Source organism: Microtus pennsylvanicus, chromosome 6, assembly GCF_037038515.1.
Source record: "Microtus pennsylvanicus isolate mMicPen1 chromosome 6, mMicPen1.hap1, whole genome shotgun sequence".
Classification (NCBI taxonomy): domain Eukaryota; kingdom Metazoa; phylum Chordata; class Mammalia; order Rodentia; family Cricetidae; genus Microtus; species Microtus pennsylvanicus.
In genome coordinates, this window is record NC_134584.1 from 124,518,473 (window position 1) to 124,541,532 (window position 23,060).

The following is a 23,060-nucleotide window of genomic DNA, read 5'->3' on the forward strand; positions in this document are numbered from 1 at the left end:
GACGTCAGGGACAATTAGTGTTCCAAGTCCAGACAAGGAAACGTAGCTCCGGCTGGCCGAGGTTAGGCATGGTGTTTGGGGGTGAACAGACTAGGCTTTAAAGTTCTAGTCAATTGTGTGAGGTGTGGTTTCTCCCACGTTTGAATCAAAGAGATGGTCGGTGGCCACGGTGTCTCTGTCCGTGGCTGCAGCATTTCCTGTCAGTGGCCGCAGCATCTCCTGTCAGTCAGTGGCTGTGGTGTCTCCTGTCAGTGGCTGTGGTGTCTCCTGTCCCTGAGACCTCCACTGGTTCAACGGCTCAGAGCTGAGCACTGTTTCCTTGAACGCTTTTCATTTTGTTTTTAAAATGCTTAATTTTTATTTTAAAGTGTGTGTGGGGGGAGGAGGGAGCATGTTAATGCAGTTCCTGTGGAGGCCAGAAGGGGGCATTAGATCCCCTGGGGCTGGTGTTACAGTTACCAGGTGGGTGCTGGCTCTGTAAGAACAGTGTTCTCAACCACTGTTACATCCCTCTGGCCCCTCCTTGTTTAATTTCTTTAAAAAGTTTGAAAAATTGATTGTTACTGTGTGTTGGTCCCACAGAGGTCAGAGGTCACAGAGCCACTTTCAGGGGGTTCTCTCCCTCCTCTGTTACCCGGGTTGCGGGTTCACTAAGCTTGCGCAGGCCTCTGCCCATTGAGCCCTCTCACACGCTCCTCCTTTCACTCTCAAAGGCCAAACATTTCACTTATTTATTTGTTTATTTTCCCAAATGTGCAGCCCATGGCTGCGTGAGGAGTGTCCATAAGCACAGGGCTGAGTGTTGGGTGGGGAGGGCGCTCCAGCCCTGCAGGCTGGCCTACTTGATCCGTGAGAGAATCCAACAGGGTGGATCTCTTTTGCTGTTGATTTTTAAAAAAAAAATCTATGAATAAGAAAAACTGAAATGTGTCATAGTGTTATCATTCAGCTCTTACACAAAATAGGGGAATGGATTATTTCTAAGAATAAAGAAGATGTAAACAGATTTAAGCAAATCTAACCCAGCAATATTTTCATTTGAATAGCGAGCGAGCGCTTGAAAGCCATTAATATATATATATATATATATATATATATATATATATATATATATATTTTAAAAAGCGCTGTGCAGTAGTTTTGAATCTCATCATTGTTACTTCACTAAATTATTTCAAGATGATGAATAAAACATAAACAAGCGAACGGGAGACAGTTGCACGGGTGACTCCAATGCAGATGGGTCTGCGTGCTGCATGTCTGGATTATGCTGGGTCAGCCACCCTCTCCTGCGTGTTCACTCACATGTGCTTGAGGCGGAAGCTCGTTCTTAACCCGTCTGAGGAGGTGTGGATTTGGGTCACCCAAATTGGCAGTCTGTATTGTGAAGGATGTGGGTAGCAAAGACATAGAAAATGTATGTCTAGGGGCTGGAGAGATGGCTTTAATGATTAAGAGTGTGCACCACCCTTGCAGAGGGCCCAAGTTTGGCTCCCGGGTATGCGACGCCCCCTTCTGACATCTTCAGGTACTGCGCTCACGTGTACACACATACAGAGATGTATATAAACTCACATAACTAAAACTAAAACAAATCCTTGAAAAGAAAATACATTCCTGAGTAAACTGAAGCTTTTACCTATGGGAATGCAATAAAACTAGATCATAGTCTGGATTCAGCTGTTTTTGAACCTTGAGAGTCAGGAATCCAGAGGGGACACTGAGTTCAAGTTCAGATGTAACACAAGCAAGAAAAGACAGACAAATCTGTGTCTGTATAGGCGTGGATGCACCACAGAGCTTCTCAGTCTTAAATAAAATTCCTTGGGTCTCTCAGGTCTTAAAAAAATTTTAAAAAGATATTTCTGTGTATTGGGGGAGAGAGTTGTGCTGTGGGACAACGGTCTGTACCCTGTCACTTGTATTTTAAATAAATGCTCATTGGCCAGTAGCCAGGCAGGAAGTAGAGGTGGGGCCACAAGAATTCTGAGAAGAGGGAAGTTTCAGTCTGCAGTTGTCACCCAGACACAGAGGACACAAGAAGTGACTGCTTCACTGAGAAAGGTACCAACCCACGTGGCTAACACAGACAAGAATAATGGGCTAATGTAAGTTGTAAGAGTTAATAAGGCCGGGCGGTGGTGGCGCATGCCTTTAATCCCAGCACTCGGGAGGCAGAGGCAGGCGGATCTCTGTGAGTTCGAGACCAGCCTGGTCTACAAGAGCTAGTTCCAGGACAGGCTCCAAAGCCACAGAGAAACCCTGTCTCGAAAAACCAAAAAAAAAAAAAGAGTTAATAAGAAGCCTGAGCTGCTAGGCCGACCAGTTTATAATAAATGAAAGCAGTGACCACGTGACTCCTTCCAGGATGACGATGGCATGGTCTTGTATGGATATTTATTGTTTTGCTTTATTTTTGAGGCAGGGTCTTCTGTAGTTCAGACTGGCCTTGAACCTGATGTATAGTTAAGGATGACCTTGAACAGCTGATCCTCCTGCATCCACCTCTTTATGCCTGGAATTACAGGCAAGCGGTACCTGATACCCAGTTTGTGATGTGCTGGAATCGAACCCAGGACTTTGCATATGCCAAGAAACCATTCTACCAGCCAAGCTACACCCCTCGCCCTGCATTTGTTGTTCAGATTGGGGTGATGGGAAAGGAACAGACACATGACAGTCTCGAGGGCGAAGGGAGGCAGACGTGGCTGCTGCCTCTGAATCTGTTACAGTGACACAGGCCTGTGAAGAGAAGAAGACTCTGTTCTGAGACAGTGTGGCACGCATTTGGATTCTGAGGGATGTTGAGTATAGTGGAGTAAAATGGAAAACCAAGTGGCTCCTGCACCCCTGAATGCTTCCAGAAATTAACCAGCAGCCTCTCATTAATATGCATCTTAATTTTTTTAATAAGGGAAGGTGGGGCGTAAAAAAATGAATAACTGATTTTAGTTTTTTTCCCAAAAAAAGAACCTTAAGATTTATACAGCTGTTTCTCTGTCTCCTATGTATAATTTGATAATCTGTATTGTACTTTATTAATGTTGTTGATTTCACGCTGGAACGCAGATATAAAGAAGCCAGTGTGGAGGGAAGAGATTTCATCACAGAGTAATCAGGGCTAGAATTTAAATAGGACATCATTAGCATGGCAATGCCTTTCTCCTACCAGAGTAGATCTGGGTCCGCAGCTGGTGAGCCTCCGGGACTCCCTGTTGGGAGTCATTAGAAAGCAGTTTCCAGGGAGAAGGCTGAAGGCAGGATTTCGTATTTGGGACTGTTGGTCCACAGCCTCCATCTTAACTCAGCCTCTTTCAGGGGCTGGGGAGGTGGAAAGTAGGCGGGAAGACACAAGAGCAGTGACTTGATGGTTTCTGCTGATGGTTTGGGGTTGACCAGATGTCCACATGGACAAGATCTACCTTTAGCTCTGGATTCCCTCCTAAGTCCTGAGCTTGAATTAGCCAACAGAAGAAAGTGTGTGAGCTGAAAGGATGTGAGTTCTTCTTAACTATGATGTACAGGGTACAGCCCTTGCAAAAGTTTGTGTGTATCTGTATTTGTGGTGTCTCACTTAGAGGTTCCAAGAGTTGCACACACTGCACATGTAGACACCACCCCTCCACACTTACCAGCCATCTTCAAGAGAAACTTTCAAGATGAATAAAAACACAAGAATCACACCTACCTTCTTCTCTCAGGTTAGGGGTGGGAGGAAATGGAAACCTAGGAAATTTATCTAATCAGGACAAAGATGAAGATAAGTAAAAAACTAAACAGTAAAAAGAAACAGAAGACAGTGTTAGTGTCAGATGCTAAGGACTTTGGATGAGATTGGTTGTAGCAGGCTTTCTCTTGGGCCACCAACCCTAAATCATGACGTGGAGGTTTATTATTAGTTATGAATGCTCGGCCTTAGCTTAGATTCATTTCTTGCTAGCTCTTATAACTTATTTTAACCTGTTTCTCTTCATCTACATTTTTGCCTTGGGGATTTTTACCTCCCTTTCATTCTGTGTGTCCTACTTTCACTGCTTGTTCTGTGTCTGTCTGTCTGTCTGTCTGTCTGGCAGCTGACTCACCCCAGGAGTCTCCCTGTTTCCCTCGTTTTCTCTCTCTTTCTCTCCTCTCTTTTCTTCTCTAGTTCCTAGATTTCTTCCCCTACTTATTGTCTCTGCCCACCAGCCCCACCTATCCTTCTTCTGCCACACTATTGGCTATTCAGCTTTTTATTACACCAATCAGGTGCCTTAGGCAGGCAAGGTAAAACAGCAACACATTTTTACATAATTAAACAAATGCAGCATAAACAAATGTAACACATCTTTACCTAGTTAAAGTAATATTCCATAACATACGATATGATGAGCCTACTAAAAGCGCAAAAAAGACAGTTGGCTTTGGCACATGCCTCAAAGGTCCCTGAAGCCCCTCAGTTTTTGTTGTGTGTGATATCCCATGATGGTTTTGATTCAGTGGGTTAGTCTTCCTTGAAACTTGTTTTTACCCCACATAGGACATACTATGTCCTGATTTTTTTTTTCTTCCAGAGACAGGGTTTCTCTTTGTAGCTCTGGCTGTCCTAGAACTCACTTGGTAGTCCAGGGTGTCCTGGAACTCAAAGATGTACCTGCCTCTGCCTCCTGAGTGCTGGGATTTAGGATGGCTGCCACCATACCTGGTTCCATGTCCTAGTTTTAGTCCTATTTCATTTGGTGTCCCTCTCATTCTCCTTCAATAGAACAAGATTGTCAGGAGATACAGAGGGAGGGAATGTGGGACCAGGGAACATGGAGCCAGGGAACACAGAGCCAGGGAACATGGAGCCTGGGAACACAGAGCCAGGGAACATGGAGCCTGGGAATATGGAACCAGGGAATACAGAGCCAGGGAACATGGAGCCTGGGAACACAGAGCCAGGGAACATGGAGCCTGGGAACAAAGAGCCAGGGAACATGGAGCCAGGAAATATGGAACCAGGGGATACAGAGCCAGGGAACATGGAGCCAGGGAACACAGATCCAGGGAGCATGGAGCCAGGGAGCACATAGCCAAGGAACATGAAGCCAGGGAACACGAAACCAGGGAACATGGAGCCAGGGAACACAGAGGCAGGGAACATGGAGCCAGGGAACATGGAGCCAGGGAACATAGAGTCAGGAACACAGAGCCAGGGAACACAGAACTAGGTAACATGGAGCTAGGAACACAAAAGCAAGTGAAGTTGTAGAAAGAAAAAGACCTCTCAAAGCTGACAGCGTCAACACTGGCTGAGATGGAAAGTGATTGGGATGAACAAAGAATGTATCAATCTTCATTGTCAAGTCACTGAGGCAGTCCCGGTCTCCATATTCTATGGCTTTGTGTTTCTTACATGATTCTAGTTGTATTTCCCTGATTACATTTTCCTTGCTCTGTATTGCCTGGTTCGTGTGCCCTAGCTTCACATCCTCTGGGTCGGCGTTCCCTGGTTCTGTGTTCCTGTACAATGCATCTGTGTTCCATGGGAATGCATGATGATTTTGGTGTATGGCATACCAAATTGAGGTGTGCAGCTCTGTGACAGCCACTTTGCGTAGAGGAGGACCTTGCCTCTATGCTGTAGGGTGTCTCTTATTCATCTGCTAGGTTTTCAGTTTCACTGATCACTCTTGGCAACCACATTCCAGACGGCCCTGGCTTGGAGAAGCTGTGGAGGTCCATGCTTCTGAGAACAACTCACTGTGGTGTTTGGGTCAGGTGACCTAGGTGTGGGAACTGCAGCCTGCACTGTGGATCCTGTCACACTCCTTGGTCACTGTTGGCTTGAATCCCGCTCCCGAGATTAATGTGCCCCTGTGTTCTGGGTCACTGATGTCAGTCGATCAGATAGCTTCAGAATTATGTTTAGTATTTCAAACATAATTTTAGAGTCATTGTTCCTCTGATGATTTCTGGAATTTAGCTGGGAATGGTTCTATTCTGTGACTGGTAATGTTCTTGTCCAGCTCCTCCGGGGTTTAGAAGTGAGCTCTTCACAGACCTCGTCCTCCATTGCTCTTTACTGGGTTCTCACTTTGCATTTCTTGGGTGCCTTGCTTGTGTTCAGAGGCTATGGGTCTAGTGTGGGTTTAGTTCTCAGGGAAGCAACAGCCTCTGATATGTCACCAACCCCTTTGGTAACATCTCCTCTCTCATCACCTCCCCTGAGATGCAGATATTCTGCCAGTGCTGAACATGCATCTAATTTCTTCATCCCTGGACCACTAATGCTGCTGGCTCTGATGGGAGGGCCATTTCACACACAGGGAAAATGAGGCAAAGAGAATTGCATTTTGTGGCCCCACAGGAAGAGGCCTGAGCAAGAATCTTTGGCATCTAGGTTTCACCTTGGCATAGGGTTTTGTTCTGTTTGCTTGGGTTCCTGATGTGAGGGGTTTATCTCTCAATCTCACCACCATGGCTGAGCATAAGCAGGGTGACGTGGAAACTGATGGTGGCCAGAAGCCCACGGAAGGGCCTGCTATTTGGTGAATAGGTTGTACAGGAAACAGCAGAAGATAGACCTTCATGAACCAATCACTTCTTCGTTAAGTCTGAGGAAGGGCTTTCCTCATGCTTTCTTTACCACTGAAGCACAGGGGAGGAGAGATGCATGTGTCTCCTGGCTGGTGAAACACTGATCTTGCTTTTCCCATTCTAACTTTCTGTCGACTTCACCAGAGCCATTAAAGCAGTATTTCGTGGCCATAGGGATTTTTTTTTCCCAAACTGTGCTGTGATCTCCTGGGCTTGTGGTATATGTAACCACAGAAGCTGAAGGAGGGCTCTCCAGAAAATAGCAGACAAAATTTTCCATGTTTGTGAAGGCTGGCAGACAGGATGGCCTGTGAAACTGTCATGGGCTTTTCTGTGGATAAAATTGGTTCTCATCAGTTTCCTACCTGTGCCCGGATGGCAAAGGGCATCTGGTATGGCGTCAAAGAGCCCCTCCCAGTCTCTGTGGACACAGGCATGCGATGCTGCTGGACCATGCAGGAAGAAAACATCTCACCACTGCAGGGGCAAGGAGCAGCTTCTCTGGGCATCCACCACCTCCTCCATGGCTCTCCTCCCCTTCTGGAGTACTCTGCATCCTTAGCTCCCATCAGCTACTCCTTGCATCTTTCTGGCTCCATCCTGACCATTCCCCCATTACCAGTACCGTGCTGCATCCCTGTGGCGCCTCTTGCTGACCCCGGTAATCTACGCAGGACCAACTTCGTCCGTGTCTCCTGCTCTCCTGGTGCACATCTGCGGCTCGTGTCTTCTGGTTTCAGGCCTGATTCTGGAAGGGCGATAGTGACTCCTGCCTTAATGCTCCGTGACTATTCATTCTGCTCTGCCATGTTTAATGGAATCCTTAATGGCATCTATGAAGAAGCCCACAGACTATAAATAAACACCCTCTTTGGTATTAAAAGGGTTTTATACAATATAAAATTTAGAGCACATTTTTTTTTATCAAGAAGAGCTCCGACATTAATATTCATAGTGCGCCCTAAAGTAGAAGCTATTCTATCTTCGCATAATGAGTTTTCGGTGTGTTTCAAAGTCAGCTGCAATTGTGCTCTTTGCCATGACAATTAGAAAGGTCATCTTGTCTTGCAGGCTCCATTACAGCTGTAAACCAGCTTGTGGCTGTCACTGTGGAATGCATTAGGGCACCTGTGCACAAATACTAGGAGAAGACAGACTTCTACCCAGGAAGTGTAGTTGCTCCTGTCTGATGACCAAACCTGAACCTACCTTAGAGGGTGTAAGGACAGAGAAACTTCTAAACTAAATTCTCTTGTCTTGGTTAAATTTCATTGATTAAATTGTTTGAGTCCTATAAAGTTAGATATAATGAGGTTCCTAGACATTGGATAGAGAAACTTGGTAGCACATGCCTGGACTCCCTGAATGGGACAGACAAAAGGATTTTGAATTTCAGGCCAGCCTGAGCTACCTAGTGAGTATCTCTCTCTCTCTCTCTCTCTCTCTCTCTCTCTCTCTCTCTCTCTCTCTCACACACACACACACACACACACACACACGACTGGGGAGGTATCTCAGCGGGCAAATAGCGAGCTGTGCAGACACAATCAGAACTTTAAATGCCAACGCTGGGGAAATGGAAGCAGGCTGGCTGGTTAGCCTAGCCTAACTTTTCAAATTCAAGGCCAGTGAGAGCCACTGTATCAAAAACCAAGATGGGTGATACCTGAGGAATGACAGCCTAGGTCCTTGGGCCTCTGCATGCAAGCATACACATGTGTACCACCCACAAACATGCACACACACGCACATGCGTGTTCACTCACTCATGCTGCATACAGACACACACACTAACGAACAATGCCCCGCCTCTAAAGCAACACAAAAGGGAGCGAGTGATAATTTTCCAAATGAAAGTGAGAAGAATGAGCGGGTGTTGCGGTTGGTTATCTAATTCAGAAGCCTGCCTGTTGTCACGCGAGGCATTCAGAAGCCTGCCTGTTGTCACGCGAGGCACCGTGGCTGGCCTCCTTGTGTGCTAACAGACAAAGCGTGTTCTAATTACCTTAGGACAGATATTTTATTTCTTAAATTTAATTTTATCTCTTCACTGATCATTAAAGCCTGACAATATCACACATTTCTGGGGTAGCCTGTGGTATTACAGTACAAGTGGAATTATTAAATCAGATTCAGTCTCTCTCTCCTAGCCCTGGATTGCTTCTATTTACTTCCTAACATTTATGTATTTATTCTGTGTGCACGCGCGTGTGGTGCAGTGCATGTATGGTCACGAGGGCAGCTCGTAGGAGCTGGTTCTCTCCTGCCATGTGTGCTTTAGGGGTCAAGCTCGGGTCATCAGACTTGTCAACAAGGGCCTTTATCTGCTGAGCCCATCTCACCGGCTCCGCCCTATATTATATTTTGGTGGAAACACCCGAACTCCTTTCTTTCAGCTTTTGAAATAGTCTGTTATTGTTATCTATAGTCAGTTCATTTCTAAAACATTGGCCATTCGCATTGCAATCTTGGTCTGAGCTAGTCACTTCTGGAGGTTTTGCAGGCTGTCTAGTTGAGAACAATGCCATGTGTGGGGCTGTGACAGACCCAGTGCTGTGTCTACCCGGATGTCAAGGACCATCACTAGAGTCGCCTGTGGAGACCCTGTCCCAGAGAGGAACAGGAGGGGACTGGACAATGTCTTTTCACCCCGGGTAGAGAGGGCGCCAGATCACAGAAGCTATTCCAGTCAAGCCCAGCTTGGTGAGTCAGTGAGTTTATCGGGGTTCCCTGCATGGAGCATGAAGACTCAAAACAACTGGGGTTCTGTGAGGAAGCCCCCCTCCCGGCCATGGGTGATGGCTCACACAAGATACAGGTCTGCAGTTCCCTACGCGACATGCAGGTGTTTGCTTGCTGGAGAGTCTCGGCTGGTGGGGAGTTGTTGATTGTTTGTGTAACCTTGTAAGCTCCACGAGTTTCCCTGCCCCTTATAAGAGGAATTTTTTTCTTTTTTTAAATTGATTTTTATTGAGCTCTACATTTTTCTCTGCTCTCCTCCCTGTCGTAAGAGGAAATTTTTTTTTAAGAAAAGGATTTATTTTATTTTAAAGTGTGTGTGTGTATGCACGTTTACGTGACTTCAGGTGTCGTGGAGGCCAGAAGACAATCAGAAACCCCAGAGTTATAGGTGGTTGTGAGTTTCCTGATATGGATTCTGGGAACAGAATTCACGTCCTCTGCAAGAGCCCTGTGTGTGAGCGCTCTTATCTGAGGAGCTGGCTTTCTGGCCCGGAGGGAATGCTTTAATCTCAGGTAAACAGCTGTCTGTGTGCCCAGTAGGCTCCTTCCAGAACCACAACGCTGCGGATGCTTCTCGTGTGCCTCAGAAGCATGCCTCCCACTCCCAATCGTCATGTTTGGAAAGACCACCAGGTACGCTGACCACTACAGCATCTACCCCGTTTGTGTCTGTCACCCGGAGAGGGAGATTGAGAGGGGGTGGGGAAATCCTGGAGGCCCACACAGGACGGGGTCAGATCTCTGCCCTGTTAGGAAATCTTTTTTTTTTTCCTTTTGAGATAGGATCTTTCTACATAGTCCCAGCTGTCCTGGAGCTTGCTATACAGATCAGGCTGGCCTTAAACTCACAGAGATCCACCTGCCTCTGCCTCGTGAGTGCTGGGATTAAAGGTTTGCGCCACTCCACCCTGATCTATTATGAAATCTTAGGCTGAGAACAAAGAATCTTTAGTCCAGTGAGCACTGGGATACTTTTAAAAAGTCCAATACCATAAGGAAATGATGAATCTCTGTGGAAACAGTTATCTTCTCGCCTAATTTAAATACATTTCTGTTGGACTGTTACACAACCTGGCGGGCCTGCCTAGCCCAGGAGGCCACACACACTGAATGCCCCCTGCCCTCTCCCCACCACTGTGGTCAAATTCAGTTCCGCCTTCAGGTTTGGATTCCACGGCTCTGGGTCCCTCATGTGTGTCCTTTTGTGTCCCAGCCTCTCCTTTACAAACACTGCACGGACGCTGTATGGGAGAGGGGCAGCCCTGGGCCCGTGGGCCAGCGGACGAGGAGGCCATTGTAGAGGATGGGAGGGGTGGGCTCTATTGCTCCGGAAATAGATTCACAAGCCGCACTTGTTTGATGCGGGGGTACAATCGTCAGTGTCTTCTGAAAGTGACCAAGGTCGATATTTAGCTCTCTCCACCCTACTCTCTGACTTGGGGTGCAGATTAACCGCCATGTGTCTATCAATGACAAAGGGCACCCATCTGTTCTAGACCGCCAGTCTCAGTTCCTCGTGAGGCTCGGTGCCCTCCATGCAGCATCCGCCACTCCCAGCCACTCTGCTCTTCGGACCGGACATTTCTTACCTTAATTATCGGTGAAGTTGGATTTAATTATTTCTGACATCTAGTACAAACTTAATAAATCTTGATTTATTTAGAAAGGGTACCAAAATGTTAACGAAGGACAGCAAACACGTCTCAGAAGGTTCCGGTCATGTTTAAAGTCTTGGACATCTAATTCGTACAACCGTCTTAGTTCATGAGTACTGTGATACAGAGCCCTGGACACAGACAGGCTCCTCACCACCACCGCAGGTGTGGCCCTGGAGAGGCTGACCTCCGTGCCCGCTTCTCAGACAATACTGAGGGGAGGCATGATGGTAGCATACCAGAGAGAGAAGAGAGAGAGAAAAAACCCATCTCTGCCTGAGCTGCCGTGCTCTGTATGGACTAGTTCCCCCTTGTAAGCCTGCTGAAGGGCTGCAATTAACTTGTAATTACAGCCAGAAGTGAGCTCTTAGAAGGGATGAAGAGCAGCGCCACCAGGGCTATGGCCACAAGAGGGCGCTGTGGCGAAGCTCACCAGCAGAGGCCCTCTGCTGCGAGCCAGTTTAGGGGAGACTCCAGGGGAGAAAGAGCCATTCTGGGACCTTGTCTGTCACCTTGAGAGGCCCAGTCTTTTCTTTCCTTTCCTTTTCTTTTCTTTTCTTTTCTCTTCTCTTCTTCTCTTTTCTTCTCCTTCCTTTCTTCCTTTTTTTTTTTTTTTAACGTAAAACACAGAATAGAGTAACAGGCACACCAGCACAGTGGCTTGCCTTCCGAGTGCCATCACCAGCGTGGCTCTGGGCTCTGAGCAGTTGTTCCGGGTCATGTGCCTTCTGTCCACCTGCCTTGCACTTCAGACATCTGTCTTCTTAACAGGAGGTAGAGTTAGGCTTGATGGCGAGGGATACTTTATTTCAATCCTCTTTTAGGCACGCACGTTGCGTGTTTGCTCACTTGTCTGGTCGGTGGTCAGCTGGCTTTTCCGTGTGGCCAGAAGTGAAGATTTAAAGAATGATAGATTAAGTGTGGCTGATGCACCATTTTGGCACCGACCCCTTTGGGGTTCCACCCTGGGGACCCTACAGAGTGGCTGGAGCACGTTTAATAATAGAGAGACGAGCCAGGCACCCCGGAGAAGCTCCGGTGCCAGCCTGGGGAACCCGGCACTGACTGTTTTAATTAACTAGGCTGCAAGCGGAACAGTGGGACAGGAAGAATTCCTCTCCATGCCTTGCAGAAAGTTGAGTCTCAGGCACTCAGCCCTGTAACTCATGGTCATTGTTGTGGGACCCACTGGCTGGCTGCTTCCCTCTCCCACTGTGCGGTTAGATTTTCTTAGAAAAAGTTACTTGTTTTACATGTGTGTGTGTGTGTGTGTGTGTGAGTGTGTGTATGTGGGAGCTCATGTGGAAGTTTGGGGGGTCACTGTTGTCTCCTTCCACAATGGGTCTCCCTGGGGGTCAAACTTGAATCTTCAGGCTTGGCAACATCTCAGAACCATCCTGCTGGCCCTGGGAACGAAAGTTTTAAACGCTCATAGACGATGATTACTATTGAATTGGGAATCCAGGCAAGGAAGCAATCAGAACAGTGGGTGGGACTTAGTACAACGACTCCTCATGTTTGTGGCCACCGGTCCTCTGATTGCCAACCTGGCTTAGAGCGTCTGGGAGGGGAGCAGGAGGCCCAGTCCACTATCCCAAAACACCACACCCCTGAGTTCTAAAGCCCCACGTGGCTGAGATTAAGATAGGACAAAATCAAACCGCAGAGGCTCACACCCCAGGGAACAGAGCATTTTGAAGGCACCACGAGCAAGTGCCCGAGCTCCAGGATGGGCAGCGGAATATCTTCCTAAGCCCCAGATCCTCTGCCCGCCGTCTGTGTATCCTTCTACGCAGGGCTTTTAGCCTCCTCGTGGATTACTTCACTGCTGGCACCTACTCCACAGTCTTAGTTTAGTTAGGATGGTGTCTCCGTGTGTGTGTGGGGCGGGGGGTTGGGGGTCAGAGGACAGCTCTCAGGAGCTGAGTCTCTCCTTCCACACCCCCACACCCCAACTGAAACACACTGTCTGGGGATGGAACTCAGACCCCCAATCTTGGGGGCAGGTGCCTTTACCTATTGGCTTCTTTTCCAACTTTTTCCGATTCAGCCCCCTTTCAGCTCCTCCCCAGGGTCGACTCTGGGTTTGTCTGACCATGCTCTGCTCCAAGCCTGCAGCAGAGGGTTTAGCTGACCCTGGCCGGGCTCAGCAGCCTCCACTCACACGGTCCTAGAGTAGCAGAAGTGAGTCTCTGTTTTGCTCTTTGCAAAGGAGATGAAGAAGAAAATACCATAGCATCAAATCTGGGGCCTGTAGACTTGCCATGTACGCGTTACTGAGATGAGCAAAGGGAGGATTATATTACTAGCGGTCCATTATAGTGATATTACCGTTCCTGATTAAGATGGAACTGCGGTGTACTGCCGCTGCCTGCATTCCTGAGTGGAAAGAGAAGACGATGATTCTGGACCCATCATGGACCCTCTTCAGAATACTGGGAGAGAGAATGTTGACTTTGAGGGGGTGTGATGTGGTTCTTGGGGCGCTCCAAATGCCAGACATGTGTGGGAATGGGTGTGTGTCCATGTGTGTGCTGTGTTGTGTGTGGTATGTGGGGGTCATAGGGATGACAGGCGATTCTAGAATGTTGTAGGTAAGCCAGTGGTGTCTATTCAGTGACTTTCTGCCTTGGCTTGCTGCCCCCCCATAACCCAAGAGAAGAACTCCGAACGGTCTGGTGTAGGTTCCATAGCTGTCTAGCTCTGAATCATTCCTGAGGGAATACCTAGGGTCCCTGGTTGTTTCAGGCCACATAGGTGGCTGTGTGGGTAGCAATTGAGCTCTTGCTCACTGAGGACTCAAGAAGCGGCCATCGGTGCAGGAATGGGGAATGCCTTTTTCCAGCAGGCACTATTTGTCGGCCTGTGCACACACGTGCACATAAAGTCAACATCAGGTATCTTCTTTGATTAAAATCTACTTTATTTTTGAGGCAGGATATCACTGTTGGGGAAAGGATCACTTGTTCGTCCTGGCTACCCAGTCACAAAATAACCTCTCAGAAAACCATATTATTTGCAATACTGTTTGGCCAATAGCTTAAGCGTATTTCTGGCTAAACTCATATCCTAAACTAACCCATCTCTATTATTCTGTGTATCACCATGTGGCTGTGGCTTACCAGCTAAAGTTCCCAGCATCTGTCTCAGGCAGCAGATCCATGACTTCTCCCTAACCCCACTTTTCTTCTCCCATGCTGCAGGCCAAGCCAGTTCTTTATTCATTAACCAATAAAAGCAACATATAACAGAAGACCTTCCCACACCATATCACTGTGTATCCCTGGCTGATCTGGAACTTTCTATGTATAGACCAGGCTGCCCTCAGACTCACAGAAATCTGCCTGCCTCTGCCTCTGAAATTCTGGGATTAACCCTGAGGTGGAGGTGCACACACCTTTAATCCCAGCACTCAAAAGGCAGATGTAGAAGGATCTCTGTGAGTTTGAGGCCAGCCTAGTATACAGAGTGAGTTCCAGAACAGTCAGGACTACACAATGAAACCCTGTCTCAAAAAACCAAAAATATAACCCCCCCAAAAAAATGCCCTCTGGCCTCTGAGGGTACTGCATGGATCTGATTCGCACATACACATACATACACACACATACATACACACACATACATACACACACATACATACACACACATACATGCATACATACACATACATACACATACATACACACATACATACACACACATACATACACACACATACATACACACATACATACACACATACATACACACACATACATACACACACATACATACATACACACATACATACACACACATATATACACACACATACATATACACACATACATACACACACATACATACACATAGGCAGAACACCACTAAGTTGGATTAGGTACCAGGCCAAGCCCTCACTTTATTTTTGGAGACAAAGTCTTTAACTGAACTTAGAGTTTGCCGGTTTAGCCAAGCTGATCAGTGAGCTCCAGGGATCCTCTTGTCTCTACTCCTCAAGATAGGGATTTCCCACCATGCTTGATTTTTATGTGGGTGCCAGTGATTCAAACAGGAGCCCCATGTTGTGTGGCAAACATTTTACTAATATGAACCATCTCCCTGGGCCCTGCCCTGGGTCTCTCGGCTGAGGTGTCTCCTGCATGGCAGGTCACTTTTTTCCGGATCAAACATGTTATTTTTATGTGGACAAAGCAGACAATCTGTTTTGTGAACAAACCTGGCCGCATGATTCGAGGTCGAGTCTCTGTCTAAGGCCTCCGTCCAGGACGAAGGAGGTGTTACTGAAGCCGGGAATGTGTGAGTGGAAGGAGTCACCCTCTGTCCTTGTCCCGGCCCTGCCCTGCCCCATCCATAATTTCCTGACCTTCCCAGGGCTGGGTGGCAGCCTGGTGTGAGCATTGACGTCCACCATAAGTGATAAAGGAACTGTGGTCCTTGCCTTCCGGCCTAGTTAGCTAACTGGTTTGATACCAGCTGGCCATAACAGACAATTTTAATAAAACTTGCCTCCGAATTAAGAGAGAGATGCTGCCTCCGAGCCTTCCCGACTGAAACATGAAAAACTGACAGGTGGGCTCTCTGATGCAAAGCCTCTGCTGGGGCCAAAGGCAAACATCTGATGAGCTCGTGTGCCCATGGGGGAAGGATTAATTAGATTTCCATCCTGCCCCCCGGCGTCCAGCCCTCTGTTGTTATGACAGGACCACAGAAGTTTGAAAAGCTGAATCATAGTTTGTATTTTTAGCACCCTGGGCCACTGAGATGGTAAGAATGGCGGAGAGGGCGGTGGGGAGGGAGAGCCCGCTGTGCTCCTGCGGTAGTTAGCATCTGTCTAGACCGATGGGTGGACTTTCGAGCCTCATGTTGCCTGTGTGAAGTAGCCCAGGGGGGACGCGGATATCTAGGAGATGGCCACAGGCTTTCTCCCAAGCTCCCTCTTTCCAGCTGCCTTTTCAGGTCACTGCAGGTGGGTAGCCTGGGGTTGTGTGTGCACACGCATGCATGTGTGTGTGCATGCATGCGCATGTATGTGTGTGTGTGTGTATCTGAGACAGTCTCTCACTGGCATGGCACTGGGCGGCTGTGCTAGGTTAGCTGGTCAGCCAGCCCCAGGGATCTACCTGCCTCCACCTCTGCCGTGGGCCACCATACCTAGCTGTGATTGAACTCGGGGCTTCTGCCCATGAAGCCGTCTCCTCGGTTGCATTCCACCATTTTCTGCTGAAGCAGTCTTTGTGTCGTCCTGAGGGTTTGTGTTTGATGAGTGGGATGGAGGAAATTTCTCTCTACTGATGTCTGTGGGGGTGATAGAGAGATGAGCGGGTAGGAAAGGACGCCGGAGCCAAAGACCTCTCCAGAGGGGGAGGGCAGGAAGGAGTGATGCTTGTAGTTGTCACCTTTCCTGACTCTGTTTCTTTCTGTTGTAACAATCCCATGTTGTGTGTGATGTAAAAGGAATGGTTCATTTCCTCCAAACTGGATGCTGGAAAATCCCAAGTTGAGGGTTGGTACCCGCTGGGGCTTCTGGCTGTGTCATGCCATGGAGGAAGGTGATGGTTAAATCGCACTGTCAGCTAGGTTGGATCAAGAAACACCTGGGATATTAATGATGCAGACTGACTGTATCTGTGAAGATGTTTCTAGAGAGGTTTAACAGAAGGTGAAGACCTGCCCTGGATGTGGGTGGCACCATCCCTTGCGCTGTGGTCCCTGACTAAGTAGGAAGAGGGAAGAAGAGTTAGATGTGCCCAGATGGTCCCCTCTCTGCTTCGCGATCTGCTGAGATGTGAGCATACAGCCACAAGACTGCCACCACCGTGTCTTCCCCTGAAACGGTCCAGCAAAACAGACCCTCCTTTCCTGCCTTGCATAGTGTTTAGGTCGCAGCCTCTAGAAGGGCAACAGATGCTGAAGAACGTGGAAAAAGAAAGCAGTGGGGTGACCTTGTCCGTCCACTGCTAGCCACCCCTGAGAGAACTCACTCAGCCCTGCTATGGAAGCCTTGAGTCATTCCCACGACCTCACCTCCGCCATGCTGCCAGAGGACTGAGTTTCCAACAGGCACCTTTGGGGACACATTGACCACAGCAATCCTCGGCAGCAGGGGTGGCTCACTACACGCTAAGTGGTGGCTGCCAAGTTCTTTGTCATTTGCTCGTGGTTCCTGTCAAAATTTTGCATAGTTCCCATGGGTTTAAAGTTCCAGGGGGAGGCGATTGTTAAAGGGAATAATTTCTGTGAAGGAAGTGTCTGAGTTTGGGGTTTAAAACAAAAAGCTGAACCAAAACGAGAAGAAATTTAGCAGTTAAGGATGTAATTTAGTTGGTAGATGACTGGCTTGCAAAGAGAAAGCCTTGGGCTTGACTCTGAGTGTGGTGTGCCTTTAATCCCAGCACTGGGAAGTGTGGGCAAGAGAATCAGGAGTTCAAGGTCATCCTTAACTACTTAGAGTTCTGGGCCGGCTTGGGCTACATTAGATCCACTCTCAAAACTTTTGTGAGGTATTTGCCAGAGAAGACTGCTCGGGCATAGGTTTAAGCCAATAGAAAGTCTTTATTTGCTGGCAGGTGACTACAACGTGTGTTCAGGAACCCAGTGGAGCCCCTAGCCCTTCTCAGGGTGAGCTTTTCAGCACAGAAACCATGTTCTGGGTTGACAGACTTCAGTTAACAAGAACAGCCAGCCAGCCGCAGAACTACAGAAGCCAAAAGGCCAGGTTAGCGCATTTCGAGACTTTCCCAGAACTATGGACTTTGATGGATTAGGCCTTTGTTTTAGTTTTGGTGGGTGGTTCTGTCTACGTGCTGAGTTTTGCAGCCTGGATGGTGTTTCCATCATGGAGTCAGTTAGGCTAAGGTCTTGGGGCCATGTTACAAAAATAAAACAAAAAGGAAGAGGGGGGAACTTGTAGATGAGTGGAGAGGCTTTTTTCTTCCTCTCAAGCCCTAGCTGGCACGGCTGGATCAGCCTGTGTGCACAGCCTTTGGATTTCCTGACACTTGTAAGTTTCTTATCAGGGTCTGGATAATTCGTTCCCTTTGGCTGCGTTCTGCATAGTGGTTTTATTTTATGTGCTCCAGTCCAACAGAACAGGAGGAAGATATTGGATGTGATTTGAAAGAAAGCAATACGGTTTAGACCTGGCTGCTCTCTGATAACACTTATATTTTAAGTGCCTCCAAGATCAGACAGCTGGCCCCTTCTTGAGGCAACTCTGTAAGACAGATGGACCGACCGTGTCTCAGAGTGTTGGCTTCTGCTGAGCTCTGGCTTCCATCTATCTCGGTGCCCCGACTTCACCAACTGTGGGGTCTCTAGTGCCAAGATGTTATCTAGAACTGACTCGCTGTCTTCCGTTTGAAGACAGAAAGATGCATATGAGGGCAGGGCAGGGTTACTTTCTCCATCAACAGATTGATTTCAGCCATCTGTATGGACCTTTTCTTGTTGGTGGAATATTCAAGTCTTAGGGGACTGTAGGTGGGTGTGTCAATCTTCACTCTTGATCGTATCTCACATGCTCTATAGTGCAAGCTCACCATTATCTCCATGAGACCAAGCGCTCTTTCCCTGACAGATTAGAGCCATTATCCTGTATTCTACTATAAGTGGCTTGTTTCTTCTTTAAAACAAGGGTTTTGGGGCCCAGGGAGATAGCTCAGCCTGTAAAATGAAAAGCATGAGGACTGTTTGGGCTTCCAGGACCCACATAAAAAGCAGAACATAGCAATGCATATCTGAAACCCCAGCCCTTGTGGTGAGCCAGTAGAGACAGGTGGATTCCACTTAGAGCTTGCTGGCCACCTGGTCTAGCCAAATCAGTGAGCTCAGGGTTCGATGCAAAATCCTGGCCTCAAAATAACGTGGAGATTGACTGGAGGAAGACAGCTGAGGTCAACCTCTGGTCTCTGTACACACACATGCATTTGCACAGACACATGCACACACATGAATATCAACACATGCAGTGCGCACACCCAAGAGCTTATTGGCAAATTCTCGCGTAAGGAACAGACACAACTGACTTTGCTGATTGTTTACACTAATCATAGACCTCAAAGTGGCTTAAGGGAGTGGGATATGCAGAGCCGAAGGTGATGGTACTGCTGTCTCACACAAATGTGAGCGCCCTGTGGAGTTCAAATCAAATGACTGTTTTACACACGAGGATTCCATATCTGAGAAGGGACTGGAGCCTGTGACCTTCTGTATTTCTGTTGGTGATAATCCAATATCACAGACCAAGTTATAAGAAAAGAAAAGTTTATTGGGGTTCACAGTTCTTCAGGTACAAGGTTCCAGTGATGACCTTCCTCCTGACAGAGTCCTGAGGTGACTCGGAATATCGTAGGAAGAGAAAAACCTGTGCAGTTCTTTCTTCTTCTGTCTTAACGACGTCACCAGGATCCAATCACGGGGCTTTCACTAATGACTGATAGCCCATACTCACCTCCCAGCAGATCAACTCCAAACACTGCAGTCCACTCATACTTCACAATGGGGATTCAATTTCAACACAGGAATCCTCAGAGGACACACTTGAGCTATCCCCAAACCACAACAGCTGTCCTTTTAAAGTCCAAGCTCAGCACCAGCCTAACCAGAACGGCACCAGCGCAGCAGGACCTGGGAGGTGTTTGACTCAGGCTACAGACGACAGGCATTTCTGTTGAAGGATCCCGCCGCTTTCCTCAGACCACATTCTGATTGGCTGCTTTACAGAGCGCTGCATGCTGACTGTGGATAGTGGATTTGAGCACTAATGCATGGATCTTATTCCCCGGGGCCATTCTCGAGGTGATGCTGACCTCGAGAAGAGGAAGCAGACCATGGTTTGATGCCCCTTGACTCATTTTATTTTGAATCAGTTTCTGCCATCACCCAAGATGATTCTCTGTAAGACCGATTGATTCTCTGTAAAACCCCTGGAATTGATTTTTCCTATCAAACAGGAAACCCAAGGAACTCTCGATGGGTCCGTCTCTAACAGAGTCGGCACAAACAAGAGTGAGGATCGCAGCACTGCACAGTGAGCCCTTCCACATCTGGAGGGAGCTGTCCCACCCTGCCCCACATTGCCCCAACAGCAGGTTCCTTGAGAGGACTTGAAACACCTGCCACAAAGTCATTGCAGGTCATTGTGGGGTCAGAGAAGGTGGTTATGGTAGCTGCAGTAGCCGCTTTTCCTGTTGCTGTGACAGATTACTTGACTAAAGCCATTTAAGGAAAGAAGAGAGGTGTGGTTTTGTGGTTTTTATTTGGGAATGGGGGTTAAGACAGGATTTCTCTGTGTAGCCCTGGCTGTCCTGGAACTTGCTCTGTAGGCCAGGTTGGCCTTGAACTCAGAGATTCTCCGGCCTCTGCCTCCCGCGTTCTGGGAATAAAGGCATGTGTCACCACCTGGCATTGAGAGTTTGAGAGGCCGTCTTGGTGGGGAAGGCAACATCAGGAGCCCGGTAGCTGGTCCCACCCATCCACAGTCAGGAGGCAGGAGTGGGTGATTACTGGTACTCTGCTCACTTCCCCCTCTTTATTCAGTCCAGGACCCCAGCCCGTGGGATTGTCCACATTTAGGGTGGGTCTTCCCATCAAAGATCACATAAGCCAGAAACCCCGTTGCAGATATGCCTAGAGGTTTGTCTCCTAGATGGGTCTAGATCCTGCCAAATCCACAATCAATATTAACCCTCACAGTAATGTGTGGTTTATGTGAACATACAGCGGGTATTCTTACAGCTCTGCTCGCTCTCTCTCTCTCTCTCTCTCTCTCTCTCTCTCTCTCTCTCTCTCCTGGTAAGCTTTAACTGTCAACTTGACAAAGCTTAGTTAGAATCACCTGGGAAGGATCTTAATGAGAAATTATCCAGGTTGGTCAATGGACGTGTCTTTGGGGGACCACCTTGATGGTTAACTGAGCAGGATGACCCGCTATACTACTGTGGGCAGCGCCATTCCCTAGGCCGGGGGTTCTGGATAGTAGAAGAGAGGAGAAAGCTAGGGGAGAGCATGCAAGTGTCTAAACAAGCAGGCAGCATGGGTGCATTTGTCTTTCTCTGCTCTGGACGACTATGGATGCAACTTGATTGGCCGCTTGGGTTCCTGCCTTGTCTTCTCTTCAACCATGGCCTGCATGTTGGCAGCTGTTCTGTTTCTGTGGTAAAATAATCAGTAAGGCAACCAAGGTAACCCGTAGAGGGAAGAATTGAGTTTGGCTTACAGTTCCAGAGGGACAAGAGTCCATTACGGCGGGGAGGAATGGCAGCAGGCATACGTGACGTCAGGAGCAGGAGCCTGAGGGTTCACAACCTCAGCTGCAAGCAGGAAGCAGAGTGTGAAGTGGGTGTGGGCTGAGGCCAGCCCCTAGCCAGGTGCTTCCTCCATCAAGGCCCACGTCCTGAAAGCTCCACGGCCTTCATAGCCAGCACCACCAACGGGGACCAGTGTTCAGACACATGAGACTGTGGGGACAGTTCTCCCTCAAGCCACAACAGGCTGCATTTCCCTGTTTTGCTGAGCAGGACTTTGAGTTTCTCAGAAGCTTCTATGTGGCTTGGGGGGAAAATGTTCCTCATGGCCAGGCAGGGCCTGGACTCAGGGCTATGGTTCCCTAACAGCTGTGACGGCTCTCCTCTCAGCTTTTGATGTGGGTGACGGAGGGCATGAAGTACCTGCAGTACGGCACTGGGCGTTCACACCATGCAGGAGATTCTGAGACTGGGACTGGAGCATGTCTCCTGGTGGAGTTGACGGACTCCGTAGAAAGCTTTCTACACAGACTCCATGAGTGACATAGGGGTGAGGGTGGTGCCGGCCCCTGGGGCAACACTGATTAATGTGGGACTCAGGATCTTACACCATCAATTTGCGAACCGCAGGGTGGGTCAAGGCCACACAAGGTGTACAAGAGAGAGCCTGGAGGGTGAGTGGGTGTACCGCCAGACTTCAGAGAGGCAGTGACATCGGAGGTACATCTTGAAAGCGGAGGGAATTCCCACTGGAGTGGGCAAGGTGCTTTGAACAGGGAGAGGGCCTCCTCCAGCTTTTACACAGGGCTTGGGTTAATTGTGATCTGACCGTAATCGTGTCTTCTCTTTGTGAACAGGGATGCTCTTCATCATTCTTCCCTCCTCTATAAAGGGTTGTTTATATCCCCTGCCCCAGAGCCGACCAGGCCAGTTGGTGCCACACACATAAGCGTCATAGAGTATAGCAGATATATTTCTAACACGTCCACAACACGACTAAATTGTTTCCTTTTTCCTCTTTTCTGTGACAAACTTTGGCCTTTTTGCAGCATCTGAAAGCTGGTTTCTGCAAGGCGTCTTCAGCTGTTTGTTCTCTGGGTGCCTCTCTGGATCCTTGGTGCTCTGTGGATGAATTAAACCAGGCTCGGGCACGGCAGGGGTCATGGGACAGCCTGGTACACTGCTTACCTGGAAGTCATCATCGATGCAGTCAGGGACAGCTTGCAGCGCTGCCTGCCTTAGGGCTAGCTTGAGCAGGGTCTTCAGTTTGTTTCCCCTTAAAGTCAGAGGAGAAGCAAGTGCTCTTCCTTGGCGGCCACCTTCCTTGTCTCCAAGACAGCATTTCTTGCTGGCCTGGAGCTCACTGAGTAGGCTGGGCTGGCAGGTGAGCAGGCCCTGGGGTCTGTCTGTCTGTCTGTGGTCCTCCTTTCCAGAGTTAGGATTACAAATGTCCGCCACTACATCTCATTTTTTTCTCTTTTTTCTTAAACGTTGGCTCTGGAGAGCAAACTCATTTCTTCTTGCTTGCATGGTATCTTAGGGTGGCAATTGCTACGATAAAACACCTTGACTCGGGGAGGAAAGGGTTTCTTTGGCTTCCACTTCCAAATCGTTATTCATCACAGGAGGAAGTCAGGACAGGGACTCAAACAGGGCAGGAACCTGGAGGCAGGAGCTGATGCGGAGGCCACCGAGGAGTGCTGCTTGCTGGCTTTCTCTCCATGGCTTGCTCAGCCTGTTTTCTTATAGAACTCAAGACCACCATCCCAGGGATGGATGTGCCCACGGGTGCTGGGCCTTCCTCCACCAGCTGCTAATTAAACAAATGCCCTACGGGCTAGCCGACAGCCTGATCTTA

General features: G+C 48.3%; 1 protein-coding gene across 3 annotated transcripts in view; it reads left to right on the plus strand.

The window, feature by feature from the left end:
• The window catches only part of Disc1 (DISC1 scaffold protein), a 170,784-nt gene that overhangs the window by 87,916 nt on the left and 59,808 nt on the right, over positions 1-23,060 (plus strand). The gene's annotated exons all lie outside the window — the stretch shown is intronic.